The sequence below is a fragment of the Pongo abelii genome, chromosome 22 (assembly GCF_028885655.2).
Source record: "Pongo abelii isolate AG06213 chromosome 22, NHGRI_mPonAbe1-v2.0_pri, whole genome shotgun sequence".
NCBI classification, from domain to species: Eukaryota; Metazoa; Chordata; class Mammalia; order Primates; family Hominidae; genus Pongo; species Pongo abelii.
This window is the reverse complement of record NC_072007.2, coordinates 152,792-168,473: the sequence shown is the minus strand read 5'-3', so window position 1 is coordinate 168,473 and position 15,682 is coordinate 152,792. Positions and strand designations below refer to the sequence as shown.

At 38.1% G+C, this 15,682-nt stretch overlaps 1 protein-coding gene across 8 annotated transcripts in view; it reads left to right on the top strand.

Moving 5' to 3' along the window:
- Window positions 1-15,682, top strand: part of LOC134760828 (zinc finger protein 717-like) — a 38,759-nt gene that overhangs the window by 4,685 nt on the left and 18,392 nt on the right. Inside the window, exons 3-4 of one of the 8 annotated variants that reach the window (XM_063720835.1) lie at window positions 13,130-13,382; window positions 13,927-14,019. The exons of 6 other annotated variants lie outside the window; for them this stretch is intronic. The gene's annotated coding sequence lies outside the window, so the exon portion shown is untranslated. The remainder of the gene's footprint in view (window positions 1-13,129; window positions 13,383-13,926; window positions 14,020-15,682) is intronic. One more of the 8 variants, XM_063720833.1, reaches the window with a different exon arrangement.

The following is a 15,682-nucleotide window of genomic DNA, read 5'->3' as shown; positions in this document are numbered from 1 at the left end:
TTGTTGTTAATATCATACTGTGCCTAATTTATAAATTAAACTGTCAAGGGTATGTATATATAAGAAAAAACATAGTGTATATAAGGTTTGGTACTATAAACAGTTTCAGGGATCTGCTAGGGGACCTGGAATGTATCCCCCATGGATAAGGGGGGACTCCTGCATTTCAAATTATTGTTCATTATCTTCTCCTGGAAATTCTTCTGTGTTAGTTTCTATCATGATCTCACTGATGCTGCTTGTCTTTTTTTCCTGAATTCTTCTACTTCTCCTTTACATAGCTTATCCAGTTGTTTCATCCAATTCCCCATCCGTCCCACTGTGCAGTTCTTTTTTTGTTGTTGGTTCTTCGTTTTTTACCAGTTCTGCTTTCTGTGGCGTAGCAGTTGTGTTTCTCTCCAGCATGGACTTCTCCAGACTTTAGACCAGGGATCCCCAACCTCCAGGCCATGGACCGGTCCAGTCTGTGGCCTGTGAGGAACTGGGCTGCACGGCAGGAGATGAGTGGCAGGCAAGCAAGCATTACTGCCTGCACTCTGCCTCCTCTCAGATGAATGACAGCATTAAATTCTCATAGGAGCAGGAACCCTATTGTGAACTATGCATGTGAGGGATCTAGGTTGCCTGCTCCTTATGAGAATCTAATGCCTGATTAATAGCTTCATCCCAAAACCATCCCCCCTCACACCCTGGTATATGGAAAAATTGTCTTTCACAAAACCTGGTGCCAAAAAGGTTGGGGATCACTGCTCTAGACCACAGGTTCAACTCTCCATTGAATGATTCTTTGTAGCTGTCCGGAAGGCACCTCAAGCTTAACAAATCCAAAATAAAATTACATCCTTCTCTCTTCCTTTACACACGGTATTAGATTAGAGACTAATTAGCTTCTACCTCTCAATAAGAGGAATAGTGAGAATCTGTAGCAGTCTTTAATAAAACACAGTTTTCCCTCGGGCTACAAATTATTTACATTCCTTCCACATGCAAAATATACCTACCTGTAGAGATAAGTATTCACCCATGGAACCGTCACCACAAACAGTGCGATAAACAACCTTTGCCTCCACGAGTTTCTCCCCCTGCTCCCTGCCCCTTTTGGGATATAACCATTTGACATAAGATATATTCTCTGTATAAGTCCGTTCTCCCATTGCTATAAAAAACTACCTGGGACTGGGTAATTTATAAAGAAAAGAGGTTTAATTGACTCACAGTTCCACAGGCTGTACAGGAAGCATGGCTGGGGAGGCCTCAGGAAACTTACAGTTATGGTGTAAGATGAAGGGGAAGCAGGCACTTCCTATGTGTCTGGAGCAGGAGGAAGTGGGTGGTGAAGGGGAAGGTGGTGTACACTTTTAACAACCAGATCTCATGAAAATTTACTAACACGAGAACAGCAAGGGGTAAGTCTGCCCCCTGATCCAGTCACCTCCCACCAGGCCCCTCCTCCAGCCAGCCTTGAGGCTTACAATTTGACATGAGATTTGGGCAAGTAAACAAATCGAAACAATACCATCCTCTTAACACATTTTTAAGTATGCAATTCCATATTAACTATATGCTTTGATCTGTAGATTCGATATTTAGAACTTACTCATTGCATAACTAAAACTTATACTCTGTGACCAATACCTCCCCAGTTACCCTTCCCCATCAGCCCTTGGTAACCATGATTCAGCTCTAGGCTTTTGTAAGTTTAACTGTTTTACATTTTTATATACATGGAGTTCCACAGGCTGTACAGGAAGCATGGCTTCATTTGTGCTGGAACAACAACATACTTCAGACTTGGAAATTAATAAAGAACAGAAATTTATTCTTAACAGTTCTGAAGGCTGGGAAGTCCAAGATCAAGGCACTGTCATCTGGTGCCTGGTGAGAGACTTCTTCCTGCATCCTTACATGGTGGAAGGCAAAAGAGTGGCAGAGAATGAATGCACTCCGTGTCCATTCGAGAGGGAAGAGCCCTCACCTCATCACTCCCCTGAGGCCTCACCTTCTAATACTATCACCTTGATGATTAGATTTCAACATAGGAATTTGAGGGGAATACATACATGTAGACTATTGCAGATGGGATTATATAATACTTTGTTCCTGTTTGGCTTATGTCTTAGCACAATATCTTTCTGGTATGTGCATGTTTTTGCAGATGGCAAGGTTTTCTTCCTTTTTAAGGCTGAGTAATATTTCATTGCATGTATAGACCACATTTTCTTTATGCATTCATTATTATTGAGAGTTCTTATTACAAATGGGGAAGTGGTTTTTAATATTCATTTAATTTTTATTATTAAAAACGTTTTTAGATGGTTAGATTCTTTTTAAAAATAAATATACTTTATTAAGGCAGTTTTAATTTCACAGCAGAATTAAGAAGTACATAGATTTCCCATATACTCTGATCCACATATATATGTAGCCTTCACCCTTTTCAACTCCTCCCCTCACCATAGTAGTACCTTTGTTAAAATGAGGAACCAACATTGAGACATCATAGTTGTCCAAAGGCCATAGTTTACATTAGGGTTTACTCTTGTGGTTTTACATGCTATGGGTTTGAGTAAATGTATAATGACATGTATCCAGCCTTATAGTACCTCACAGAACACTTTGTTCTAAAAGTCATCCCTGCTCTTCCTGTTTATTACATATCATCCCCTTAACCCTGCAAACCATCTCCATCATTTTGCAGAATGTTACATAGTTGCAGTTGTATAGTAAGCAGCCTTTTCAGACTGCCTTCTTTTACTTAGTAATATGCATTTAAGTTTCCTCATCTTTTGAGGACAAGATAGCCCATTTCTTTTTAGTGCTGAATTATGTTCCATTGTGTGTACCATAGTTTATCCATTCACTTACTGAAGGGCATCTTGGTTGCTTCCAAATTTTAGTTATTTTTGAATAAAGCTGCTATAAATCCCTGTTTACAGGTTTTTATGCTAGCATTTATTTTCACCTCCTTTGCGTAAATACCAAGGGGTGCAGTTGCTGGATCATATGGTAAGAATATGTTTACTTTTGTAAGAACAACCAAATTGTCCTCCAACTGAGTGACTGTACCATTTTGCATTTCCACAATCTGAATGAGAGTTCTGGTTGCTGTGCATTCTCACTGTCAGTTGTTGTCAGTGCTCCCAATTTTGGCCATTCTACTAGGTATGTAGTGGTATCTCATTATTTTAATATGTTATCTTAATGTTACACAAGATAATGCATTATTTTATATATTTATTTCCTATATGTTTCTCATCATTGGTGAGGTATCTGTTAAGGTCTTTGGTCTATTTTATTAGGTGGTTTTCTTACTGTAGAGTTTTAAGAGTTTTTGGAATGTTTTGCATAACAGTCTCTTTATCAGATGTGAGTTTTAAGAGTTTTTGGAATGTTTTGCATAACAGTTTCTTTATCAGATGTGAGTTTTAAGACTCTTTGGAGTGTTTTGCATAACAATCTCTTTATCAGATGTGAATTTTTAGAGTCTTTGGAGTGTTTTGCATAACAGTCTCTTTATCAGATGTTTTGTAGAACAGTCTCTTTATCAGATGTTTTGTGTAATGGTCTCTTTATCAGATGTTTTGTTTAAAAGTCTCTTTCTCAGATGTTTTGTGTAAACAGTCTCTCAGATGTTTTGTGTAACAGTCTCTTTATCAGATGTTTTGTGTAACAGTCTCTTTATCAGATGTTTTGTGTAACAGTCTCTTTATCAGATGTTTTGTATAACAGTCTCTTTCTCAGATGTCTTGTGTAACAGTCTCTTTATCAGATGCTTTGTATTAACAGTCTCAGATGTTTTGTGTAACAGTCTCTTTCTCAGATGTTTTGTAAAACAGTCTCTTTCTCAGATGTTTTGTGTAACAGTCTCTTTCTCAGATGTTTTGTAGAACAGTCTCTTTCTCAGATGTTCTGTGTAACAGTCTCTTTATCAGATGTTTTGTATAACAGTCTCTTTCTCAGATGTTTTGTGTAAGTCTCTTTATCAGATGTTTGGTATTAACAGTCTCTCAGATGTTTTGTGTAACAGTCTCTCAGATGTTTTGTGTAACAGTCTCTTTCTCAGATGTTTTGTAGAACAGTCTCTTTCTCAGATGTTTTGTGTAACAGTCTGTTTCTCAGATGATTTGTGTAACAGTCTCTATCAGATGTTTTGTATAACAGTCTCTTTCTCAGATGTTTTGAGTAACAGTCTCTTTATCAGACGTTTTGTAGAACAGTCTCTTTCTCAGATGTTTTGTGTAACAGTCTATCCTATGTTTTGTAGAACATTCTCTTTCTCAGATGTGTCTTTTGCAGATATTTCCTCCAAATCTGTGGCTTTTCTTCTCATTTTTGTGACATTGGCTTTTGCAGAACAGAAGTTTTCAATTTTAATGAAGTCTTGTTTATGAATCATTTTAAAATGGATCTTGACATTGTTATTATATCTAAAAAGTCATTTCCTTTCCCAGGATTGTCTATGTTTTTTCCTTTGTTATTTTCTACAGTTTTATACTTTTGTATTTTACATTGAAGTCTATGATCCATTTTGAGTTAATTTTTGTGATGGCATAAGAGCTATGTCTAGATTCTGGTTTTTTGTTTTTTTAAATGTGGATTTCTAGCTGTCCCCATGCCATTTGTTGAAAACAGCAACTTTGCTTTATTGTATCAGTTTGGTGTATTTAGGTGGGTGTATTTCTGGGCTCTTTATCCTGTTCCATTGTTATGTTTGCCTACTTTTGGGTAATACCACAGCATTTTGATTAATGAATAAGGCTTAAAGTTAGGTAGTGTTTGTCTTCCAACTTTGTGCTTCAGTAATTGACTATTCTTGGTCTTTTGCTTCTCCATGTGAACTTTAGAATCAGGTTTACTTTTATTTTATTTATTAAGGTTTTATAGTATTCCTCATATAGATCCTGTTACATTTGTTAAATTTATACATAAGTATTTCATCTTTTGGGTGCTAAATATAAGCAGTACTGTGTTTTCATAGCAAATTGCACTTGGTTGTTGCTGGTGCATTAGAAAGTGATTGACTTTCTCTTTTAACCTTGTATTCTGTAATCTTGCTTTTCAGTTCCAGGAGGGTTTTTTTTTTTTCGGTTTGGTCTTTTTTCTTTTTTCTTTTTTTTTTTAATTTTTTAGATTTTCTGTATAGACAATCCTGTCATCTGTGAACAAAGTTCATTTATTCCTTCCCAAGCTGTATGCCTTTAATTGTGTTTTCTTGCCTAATTGCTTTAGCTAGTATTTTCAGTATGATATTGAAAGGGGTGATGAGAGAGTACATCCTTTTCTTCCTCCTGATATTGTGGAAAAGCTTTGAGTTTCTCATTATTAAGTATGATGTTCCCTGTAGTTTTCTGTAGATATTCTTTATTAATTTCAGGAAGTTCCCCTCTTAGCTTGATCATGTGATTTTTCCTTTTCAGTCTCTTGATGTAATGAATTACATTAATTGATTTGCAAATGTTGAACCAGCCTGGTATCTCCAGAACAAATCCCACTTGGCGATGGTGTATGATTCTTTCTATATATTGTTGGATTTGATGTGCTAGTGTTTTTGAGGATTTTTGTATATATTTTCATGGGAGATCATGGTCTGTGATTTTCTATTTTGAAATGTCATTGGAATAATGCTGGCCTCACATAATGAACTAGGAAGTATTTCAGCAGCCTCTATCCTCTGAAATAGATTATGGGAAATGGGTATAATTTCTTCCTGAAATATTTGGTCAATTTATCAGTGAATATATCTGGGTCAGGTACTTTCTGTTTTGAAGGTTATTAAAATAATAGGTTATTCGGATTGTGTGTTTCTTCTTGTGTGAGTTTCAGTAAATTGTGTCTGTCAAGGAATTGATCCATTTGAACTAGATGATCAGATATGTGCACAGAGTTGTTGATAGTATTTCCTTATTATCTGTTTAATGTCCACAGGATGTGTGGTGGTAACCCCTCTTTCATTTCTGATATTATTAGTTTCTGTCTTTTTTTTCTTAGCCTGGCTATAGGGTTTTTAATTTTATTGACCTTTTAAAAGAACCAGCTTTGTCATTAATAATATTCTCTTGATTTTTCTGTTTTCAATTTCATTGATTTCTGCAATAATTTATTTTCTTCTTACTTTGAGTTTAATCTGCTCATTTTTTCCTTTATTTTATATCATTCTTATTTTCTAACATATGCATTTGATGCCATAAATTTTCTTCTAAGCCATGCTTTTGCTGTATTCTACAAATTTTGATAAGTTGTGTTTTTATTTTCATTCTTATTTAGTGAAAATACTTATTAGGCTAGGCGTGGCTCACACTTGTAATCTCAGCCAGGGAGGCTGAGATTTGGGAGGCCAAGGCAGGAAGATTACTTGAGGTCAGGAGTTTGAGACCAGCTTGAGCAGCTATAGCAAGACCCTGTCTCTACAAGAAAATTTTAAAAAGTTAGCAGGGAGATATGTGCCTGTATTTTCAGCCACTTGTGAGGCTGAGGTGAGAGGATTGCTTAAGCCCAGGAGTTCAAGCCTGCAGTGAGCTTTGATCATACCACTGCACTCCAGCCTTGGTGACAGTGAGACCCTGTCTCTAAAAATATATATAAATAATAAAATAAAATATTAATTTCTCTTGAGATTTCTTCTTTGATCCATTCATTATTTAGAAGAGGTTCTTTTATTTTACTGTATTTAGAGATTTTCCACTTCTCTGTCTATTGCTAATTTTAAGTTTGATTTCATTGTGGTCTAAGAGTGCAAATGGCAAGATTTGTTATTTTAAATTGGTTAAAGGGTATTTTATGGTCCACAATGTGATATATCTTGGTGATTATTGAGCCTAAAAAGAATGTATATTTTACTGTTGTTGGATGAAGTCTATAAATAGAATTGTATTTGTAAGAATTAAAGAAAGAGGAGAGAAACATGAAAGGTGTCTTGCCAGTTAAGACAGATTTATTTTAGAGAAAACAAACCTGAGAGACGCCTTCTGGCCAAGTGAGGTCAGAGGCACACTCTCTTACAGACTAAGAGTTTTTAAGGATTCAGGGTGGGAGAGTTGATTAAGGCTTGGACTGCTTCTGTGTCTGTGTTGCGCTTATCTGGGAGGGAGAGTTGTGTGTCTGTCCCCATACATCTTTCTGCAGCTGCAGGCATTTCCCCTGAGTCTGCTTTTAGATTTTCTATCTTAGTGCACCTGCAGGGAAAGGAATGTGCTTACTAAGGCCCACTATTTTACTGGGCCTATTGTATGAGGGTGAAGTTTGGCAGTTAAACTTTACCCAAGAGACTTTCCCCCCACCTCCGTCTGGGCCCAAGCTGTCTTATCGGTGTTTTACTGTCTGCTCTTTCTGGCTGCTTGTAGTTAGAAGAGAAGTGATTTCCTTGAAATTCATGAGGCTAAGAAGGGAGCTGGAACTTAAAGTGGTAGTGTTTGTCTGAGGTGATGGGTGCTCCTGCTCTGTCAGTATCCAGTTGATGTATATTGATATTGAATTCAACTATATTGTTACTAATTTCTGCCTGCTAGATCTGTTTCTGATGGAGGGTGCTGATGTCTCAAATTGTGACAGTGGATCCATCTATTTCTCCTTCTAGTTCTGTTTTTGCCTCATGTCGTTTGACAATCTGCTGTCAGGTGCATGGACATTAAGGATTGTCATCTTTTTGGAGGGTTAACTGCTATGTCATGATGAAGTACCATTCTTTATCCATGATAACTTTCTTTCTTTGAAGTCTACTTTGTGTGAAATGTAGTTACTCTTTTTTTTTTTGAGACTGAATTTCACTCTTGTTGCCCAGGCTGGAGTGCAATGGTGCAATCTCAGCTCACTGCAACCTCTGCCTCCTGGGTTCAAGCGATTCTCCTGCCTCACCCTCCCAAGTAGTTGGGATTACAGGTGCCTGTCACCATGTCCAGATAATTTTTGTACTTTTTTTTTTTAATACAGATGGGGTTTCACCATGTTGGCCAGACAGGTTTCAAACTCCTGACCTCAAGTGATCCACCCACCTCAGCCTCCCAAAGTGTTGGGATTACAGGCATGAGCCATCACACCTGGCCACTCCTGCTTTCTTTTGATTATTGTTAGCATTGTATGTTTTTCTCTATTTACTTTTAATTAATGTGTGGTTTTATATTTAAAATTGGCTTCTTGTAGACAACATATAGTTGGGTCTTGTATTTTGATCCACTCTGACAATCTGTTTTAATTGGTGCATTTGGATGATTGACATTCAAAGTGATTATTGATATAGTTGAATTAATATCTGCCATATTTGTTATTGTTATTATTCCCATATTGTTTTGTCTTCCACTCTTTCTGCCTTTTGTGATGTTAACTGAACATTTTATGATTCCATTTTCTCTTCTTTCTTAGCATGTATTTTCTTTATAGCTGTATATTTTTAAACTTTTTATACTAGTTGCCCTAGGGTTTCAATATGCACTTACAAGTCCAGTTTCAAATAATACTATACCACTTCACAAATAGTGTGACTGTCTTCTAACATAATTTTTCTTTTCCATCTTCCTGTCCCTTGTGTCACTGTCATCATTCATTTCAACTATATATAAGCACACATAATCATGCATGTGTATGTAATTGTATATATTTGTACACAATAATATGTAGATTGGTTAAGATACCCTCATTTATTGTTTCTTTACTGCTCTTCCTTTATGTAGATCCAGGTATATGACCTGTATCTTTTTCTTCTCTCTAAATCATTTTTAATAGTATGAAGACGATAATTTTAAAAATTGGTTTGATTGATACTTAGTGCATACGATATGTTAGGCATGATTCTAAGCCATTGTACATACATATTTAATAGATGTGATACATAAGAGTTTAAAATTAGGAACCCAGAGATTCATTAGTAGTGTCAGATTGACATGTTTTAAATCCTATTTGGTAACTGTAAAACTATCATACAAATTTACTATTTAGGTTTACAATAAATGAACATACCATTGTTAGAAATTTTATTAGAAAGTTGGACTAACTGGGCTTGAAGATAAATGGGTAGCACAATTGAACAGTAAGCAGAGGATACACATTATTAGCAAATGACAGACAAAAATATTTTAGAAGAAAAAATACTAGGACTAAAAAATGCGACTGACTTTGTAACAGCAAAAATACAGCAGATCACATTTTGGGGCACTGTGATATACTAACATAAGCTATCATTTAATGTGTAATGACAGTCCATTGTGCTCCTCATTACACCAAATAACTTTTTGAACTAATAAACTAATTAAGTAACATTTCAGGATATTGTATCAATGTACCAAAAGTACCACTTGCATTTCTGTACCCTAACAATATGTCTGACAAAAATCCAGAAATAAATCCATTTAACAAATGTCAAAGTATTTAGGAATAAATATAACCAAGAAAGTGAAGGATCTGTACATCAAAAACTGTAAAATATTAATGAAAGCAATTATAGGAGACACAAATAAAACAAAAATATGTTGTGTTCCTGAAAAAGGTTTGTTTAAACATCCATACTGCCCAAAGTGATATACAGATTCAAATCAGTCTCTATCAAAATTTCAACAGCATATTTCACAAAAATAGAAAAAAATTCTCGTTTAGAATCATGAAAGAGTAAAGCAATTTTGAGTAAAAAGGCAAAGCTGGAGGCATTATAATTCCTGATTTTAAACTACCTACCAAAGCTGTAGTCATCAAAACAGAATGATACTAGCATAAAAACAGACACATAGACCAATGGAACAGAATAGAGAGGTCAGAAATATATCAGTCAACCTGGCCTGAGTGAACTAATTTTCAACAAATACATACAAATACACACAAGAAAACAAACTCTTCAGTAAATCTGGTTATCTACCTGCAAAAAATTGGACCCATATTTTACACCATACACAAAAGTAAATTGAAAATGAATTATGGCAAGATATTAAAACAACCTAAATGTTCATAGAAATATAAGTGAATATAGAAAATGTTATATAGTTGCACACTGTAGGTCATGTCTTCAATCCCAACACTTTGGGAGGCTGAGGCAGAAAGACTGCCTTAGGCCAGGAGTTCAAGACCAGCCTGGGTAACACAGTGAGACCTCATGTCTACAAAACAACAACCAAAAAATTAGCTGGGATAGTGGTACACTTCTGTAGTCCTAGCTACCCAGGAGGCTGAAGAGGGAGGATTTACTTGAGCCCATGAGGTTACAGTGGTCTATGATTTTGCCACTATACTCCATCCTGGGTGACAGAGTGAGATCCAGCAGCAGGATGGTCTGGGTGGCCCTTTTCTCTGGGGTGAGTTTGGTGCTGGGAGTGTCTCTACTTAAACGAAAGGATTACCATGCGTGTACTTGAGAGCAGCATGAGACCTATAAGGCAGACATCACTAAGTTTTGGAAAACACAGTAGGAACAGCTAGGTTCCAAACTTTTCCGTGTGTGAGCTCATTTTTCTAGATAACTTTGGCCTGGTTGATTGTGTGGTCTCAGTGTTTGTCATCAAAACAGGTATCTCCCAATAGTCCAACCTTGGCAATCACTTGAATTTGTATCTTCCAAATCTTGCAGTAAATTTAGAGGTCAGGCTTCCAAATAATGATTTGGGGGGACAAAAACTTGTAGACCATAGCCAAAGTGGGCTGTAGTCCCATCAATAGGGCTTATTCTTTTCATGAGCTATTCTTCCTTATGAACTGTGAACTTCACAAATGTTGCTCTTTTTTTTTCCTTCTATTTTAGGTGGGACATGATGGCTAGAGTGGGTTGGAGTTGGGTGTTTCCCTTCACCTAGGTCGTTGAAGCTGTCAATAGCACCCCAGGCTAGGCTCTGGTTAAGTAGTTTCTCTGAAGGCAGGCCCAGCTCTGGTGAAGTAGTCTCTACCCAGGGCAGGCCTTGGCTCTGATGAAGTAGTCTCTCCTGAGGGCAGGCCTGGGCTCTGGTGAAGTAGTCTCTCCCGAGGGCAGGCCTGGGCTCTGGTGAAGTAGTCTCTCCCCAGGGCAGGCCTGGGCTCTGGTGAAGTAGTCTCTCCCGAGGGCAGGCCTGGGCTCTGGTGAAGTAGTCTCTCCCCAGGGCAGGCCTGGGCTCTGGTTAAGTAGTTTCTTCGAGGGCAGGCCTGGGCTCTGGTGAAGTAGTCTCTCCCCAGGGCAGGCCTGGGCTCTGGTGAAGTAGTCTCTACCCAGGGCAGGCCTTGGCTGTGGTGAAGTAGTCTCTCCCGAGGGCAGGCCTGGGCTCTGGTGAAGTAGTTTCTTTGAGGGCAGGCCTGGACTCTGGTGAAGTAGTCTCTCCCCAGCGTAGGCCTGGTAAGAAACAATGCAGTGCTCTTTCGTATTTCAGAATGATTTGCCTTTTCCGCTCCTGCCTGCAGGTGGAAGCAGGAGGGCAGGTGGAAGCAGGAAGGGAGTTACCTCCAATATTTACTGTAGGAGCCTGTTTAAGCTCCTAGAGGTAAATTTCACAATACTGTGGAGTCACCCCTATGACTGGGTCCCCCCAGAGTTTTTAACTTTTGGAGTTGTTCACACTGAACCTCTCGCAATTTGTCAGTTACAATTCAGAATTTCCTACTCCTGCACTGGTTCCCATGGTGGTTTTTGCTAGTGAATCTCTGTTCTTCTTTTTCCCTGTCTATATCTCGAATCCTGGGGCAGTGGATTGTCCTGTGTTCTCCCTCCCTTACAGATCCAAGAAGAGTTGCTGATTTTTCCGTTTCTTCTGCTTTTCGTTTGTTGTTAAGATGGAATGATGACTTTCAAGCTTCTTACATGCAGAAATGGAAACCTGGAATGTGGTTCTAAAAGTACCTTGTGTATGTCTATGTGCAAAATTGAATTTTTCTTTATAGAACTATGAATATGATTACATTAGTATACTTATTAACACTGAGCTTTATTTGTAGAATAGTCTTAGAAAGTTTCTCTTGGTCAGTGTTTCTGTAGATTCTGCATTTGTTACTTTTTTCTTTCAATCTCTTAAACTGTGATGACTACAAGTACCTTACAAATTCTGATACTTTCCACATATTTATCTTCTGCTTAGATATCTTTTCTGAACTCGAATTGTATACCCAGTTGCTAGTTGGACATCCCCACGTACAGTACCTCAGATGTTTCCAATATGATCTAAGTCTGTGTCACTTCTGGCAATCATATTTTTAATTTTCTAAATTTGCAGTACCAGTACCTCACTAGACATGATTCTGCATCATCTGGAAGTGAAACTCCCCACTTTACCCTCTGCACAGCAAATTAGCACCAAATTCTTTTTCTTTTCCCCTTTTCCTTTTTAAGGGTTACTTCCCTGTTCTGTATTCTTACTGCTCTGTGATAGGATGAATGTGATCATCTATCACTCTATTTTCTTCTCCTCTGAGTCTCCCCAAAGTCCTTACCCATTCTCCCTCTGGGTGACTGTTAAAATGCATATTTGGTTATGTAACATACTTGTTCTTACAGGTATGTATTACACACATTACACTCACAAATGAGTGTAAATGTTACACAGATTTACACATTATTTATACCAGGTGGTTAGGGAAATAGGAGTGTTCACCCTAGGGTGGACACAAGCAGTCATTGGGCATGAGGAAGGAAATGTTCAGATGCTTGTGTACATTATTTTAATTTATAAATAATTTAAAAATAAGGTTTGGAGTTAGGTCAGATATTTACGTGCAGACTCACTCCATAATCAGTTCCTTCAGTGTTGTGTTCTCTCTCATCACAGCCCAGGGTCATTCACCTAGACAGCATGCTGGGTGCAGTTCCGTTAATGTGGTATGTGTTCTTCCTGTCCTTATGACTAGGCTCCGGTGTTGCCTCATAGTCGTGAGAACACACAGTTCACATGGAAGTACTAAGCATCTTTGGTTTTTCAATGAAGTGCAACCTTCTAATACAATATAGAACTATATTTTCTCTTTTCTTACTGCAGTCAACATTAAACTTATGTCTCTACTAGTTCATCTATCATATTGTTCCAGGTATGTATTTATAATTTTCGTCATCATACCAGATTACAGCAGAATTTTATTCCTACTTTTATCTTTCACAATAAGGATGATTCTACATCTACAAGGTAAACTCTGTAATCTATTTTATTAACAAAACATTATAGTGGCAGGATACTTCTACTGTGCTTGTTCTTTCTCCATATAGAGTACAGAGAAGCTACAGTTTATGTAAGATACACATAAGAGACATGCAGCTACAGAAGAATGAACTCTGACATTCCTATTCTTGTGACCCTGGGCTGATGACTTGAGGAGAAATGTGCTATTACAGGGGTTAGGGTCCTTTGAGGAGGTAGCCGTGCACTTCACCTGGGAGGAGTGGCAGGACCTGGATGATGCTCAGAGGACGCTGTACAGGGACATGATGCTGGAGACCTACAGCAGCCTGGTATCATTGAGTGAGTGAAGCTTCCCAGTAACCCCCAGAAGCAACAGTTACTTCCACGTTGGTAAATATAGGAAGCATTTATAAGGTTTCTTTTTTTTTATTGAGATGGAGTCTCACTCCATCACCCAGGCTGGAGTGCAGTGGCACGATCTCAGCTCACTGCAAGCTCCGCCTCCTGGGTTCATGCCATTCTCCTTCCTCAGCCTCCAGAGTAGCTGGGACTACAGTTGTCCACCACCACACCCAGCTAATTTTTTGTATTTTTAGTAGAGACGGGGTTTGACTGTGTTAGCCACGATGGTCTCGATCTCCTGACCTCATGATCCACCTACCTCGGCCTCCCAAAGTGCTGGGATTACAGGTGTGAACCACTGTGCCCAGCCCCACATTTATAAGGTTTAATGCTATTCCATGTGAAGAATGTGTCAACCCTCTCTAATGAAAGATTCAGATAGGCTCTTTCATTATCCAGCTTCTGAAACCGAGCTGTTGTCATTCGGAAAAGGACCTTACTTTGCAGTTTGGCTAAGTCCTCCATTATTTCCCATTACCAGGCCATTGCGTTACCAAACCTGAGGTGATCTTCAAGTTGGAGCAAGGAGCAGAGCCATGGTTAGGAGAAGAATGGGTGAATCAGTGTCTCTCAGGTTGGTCACTGCATCCTGGGCAGGGAAGCCAGGAAGAGCAAAGCCCAGCAGATATCTGCATTGTTGACTTGTTTTCACCAGTTTTTCTCCCAGGTCCCATACCTGAAGACAGCTGGTCTTTGTGCATCAAACATGTGAATTATATCGTCTCCAAGGAGGGCTTTCATGCATATATCCCTGAATTTTACTTTGCTGAATATTTAAAAATATTTCCTCAATCTAGTACCTACCTTGCTCTTCTTAGACATTTTTCTTTGCTGTTCATTTTCTCAGTTGTCTTCTTTTCCTCCATTTTCATGGACCGCTTTCTTCCCCCAGACATTTACTCATACATCCATTTATTCTTTCAACACATCTCAGTTGAGGAGCTTGTAAGCCGTGGTAACTTTATACTTGCATTTATAACAGCAATGATCAAAATAATGTCTTTTTCATAAAGTGTACATTGTGATAAGAGAAAAACAAAATAATATATGTTAAGTAGTTGTAAAAGAACCATGTGGAATATTTAACCAGAGTGAGAAAAAAAGATATAATTTAGGAAAGATGTTAAGACAATGCAGTGTCAGAGGCATTGTTAACTTTGGCATAGCTCCTGTTCAATTTCACTCTTTTCCAATTATGGCACATAGTAGGTGAATATAAATATATATGTAAGAGTGGACATCACAATTGGAGATACCAACTTAAAAATTGGTAAGTCACAGCTGGTGTTTAGAATCATAATTATAGAGGAGGTCACCTAGGGAGTTGAACAAAAAATAAGAGCAATCTAACAGTGAGGCTTTTTTTATAATGACACCAGAAATCCTTACAGTGAGGAAGACCCAGCATAAGAGCATGGAACAGGTTAGGTCTGGACTTTGGAAGAGAACCAGGAGGTTCTGGATTCCAAAGCCTATTGAAGCAAAAGTTTGATGTTGAAGGGCTGAGATTTCTGTTTGGCAGTAGACAGTGAGAAGTGTACAAGAGACCCCATTTTTCTCTGAAACTAGGAGACAGCTGAAACTTGAACATACAAAATAAAAGCCTTCAGAGGCATTGAATTATGAAGCAGGGATGGATGTGCCAGGAAATTGGGGGGAGAATATCAGGGCTGTTCATCTCGGAAGGAACCCATAAATGACTTTTCAAAGATGGTGAACACCACCCGAGTTCCAGAACTGAATCCTTAGGACCAGCAGGGAGGGTATGCCCACAGTGGTGGAGTGGCACTTCATGTACCTATTACAGTTCTGAGAAGTGAAGCAAGTCAGTTTAAATTAGAAATTTGAAAGAAGCAGTCTTCATAGTTTGGAGGAGAGACTTTGTATTTGAAAAATGCCAAGACGCCTATAGACATTCCCAGGGAAGCATGAAAACTAAAGAAACACTGGTATAAAATCTGGTCCTGAAGACACGTGGCCATCAGGGGCACGTGCAGGTAGCTGATCCAGGAATACCTTATCATCTTCAAGGCAGAATGAGAAAAATAGCAGCACAAGATACCTCCTGTTGTTACAAGAATGAAATGGAGAAAAACAATAGAGAAAACAGTTGGCTGGTGATAAGCACTTAGGTGAAAATTACAACTAGGTGTAGGTGAATATTTTTTACCAAATATTTTTGATGAAACAAAAAACAGTGAAAGACATGATTTCACATTAGAAAATCTATTAATGTA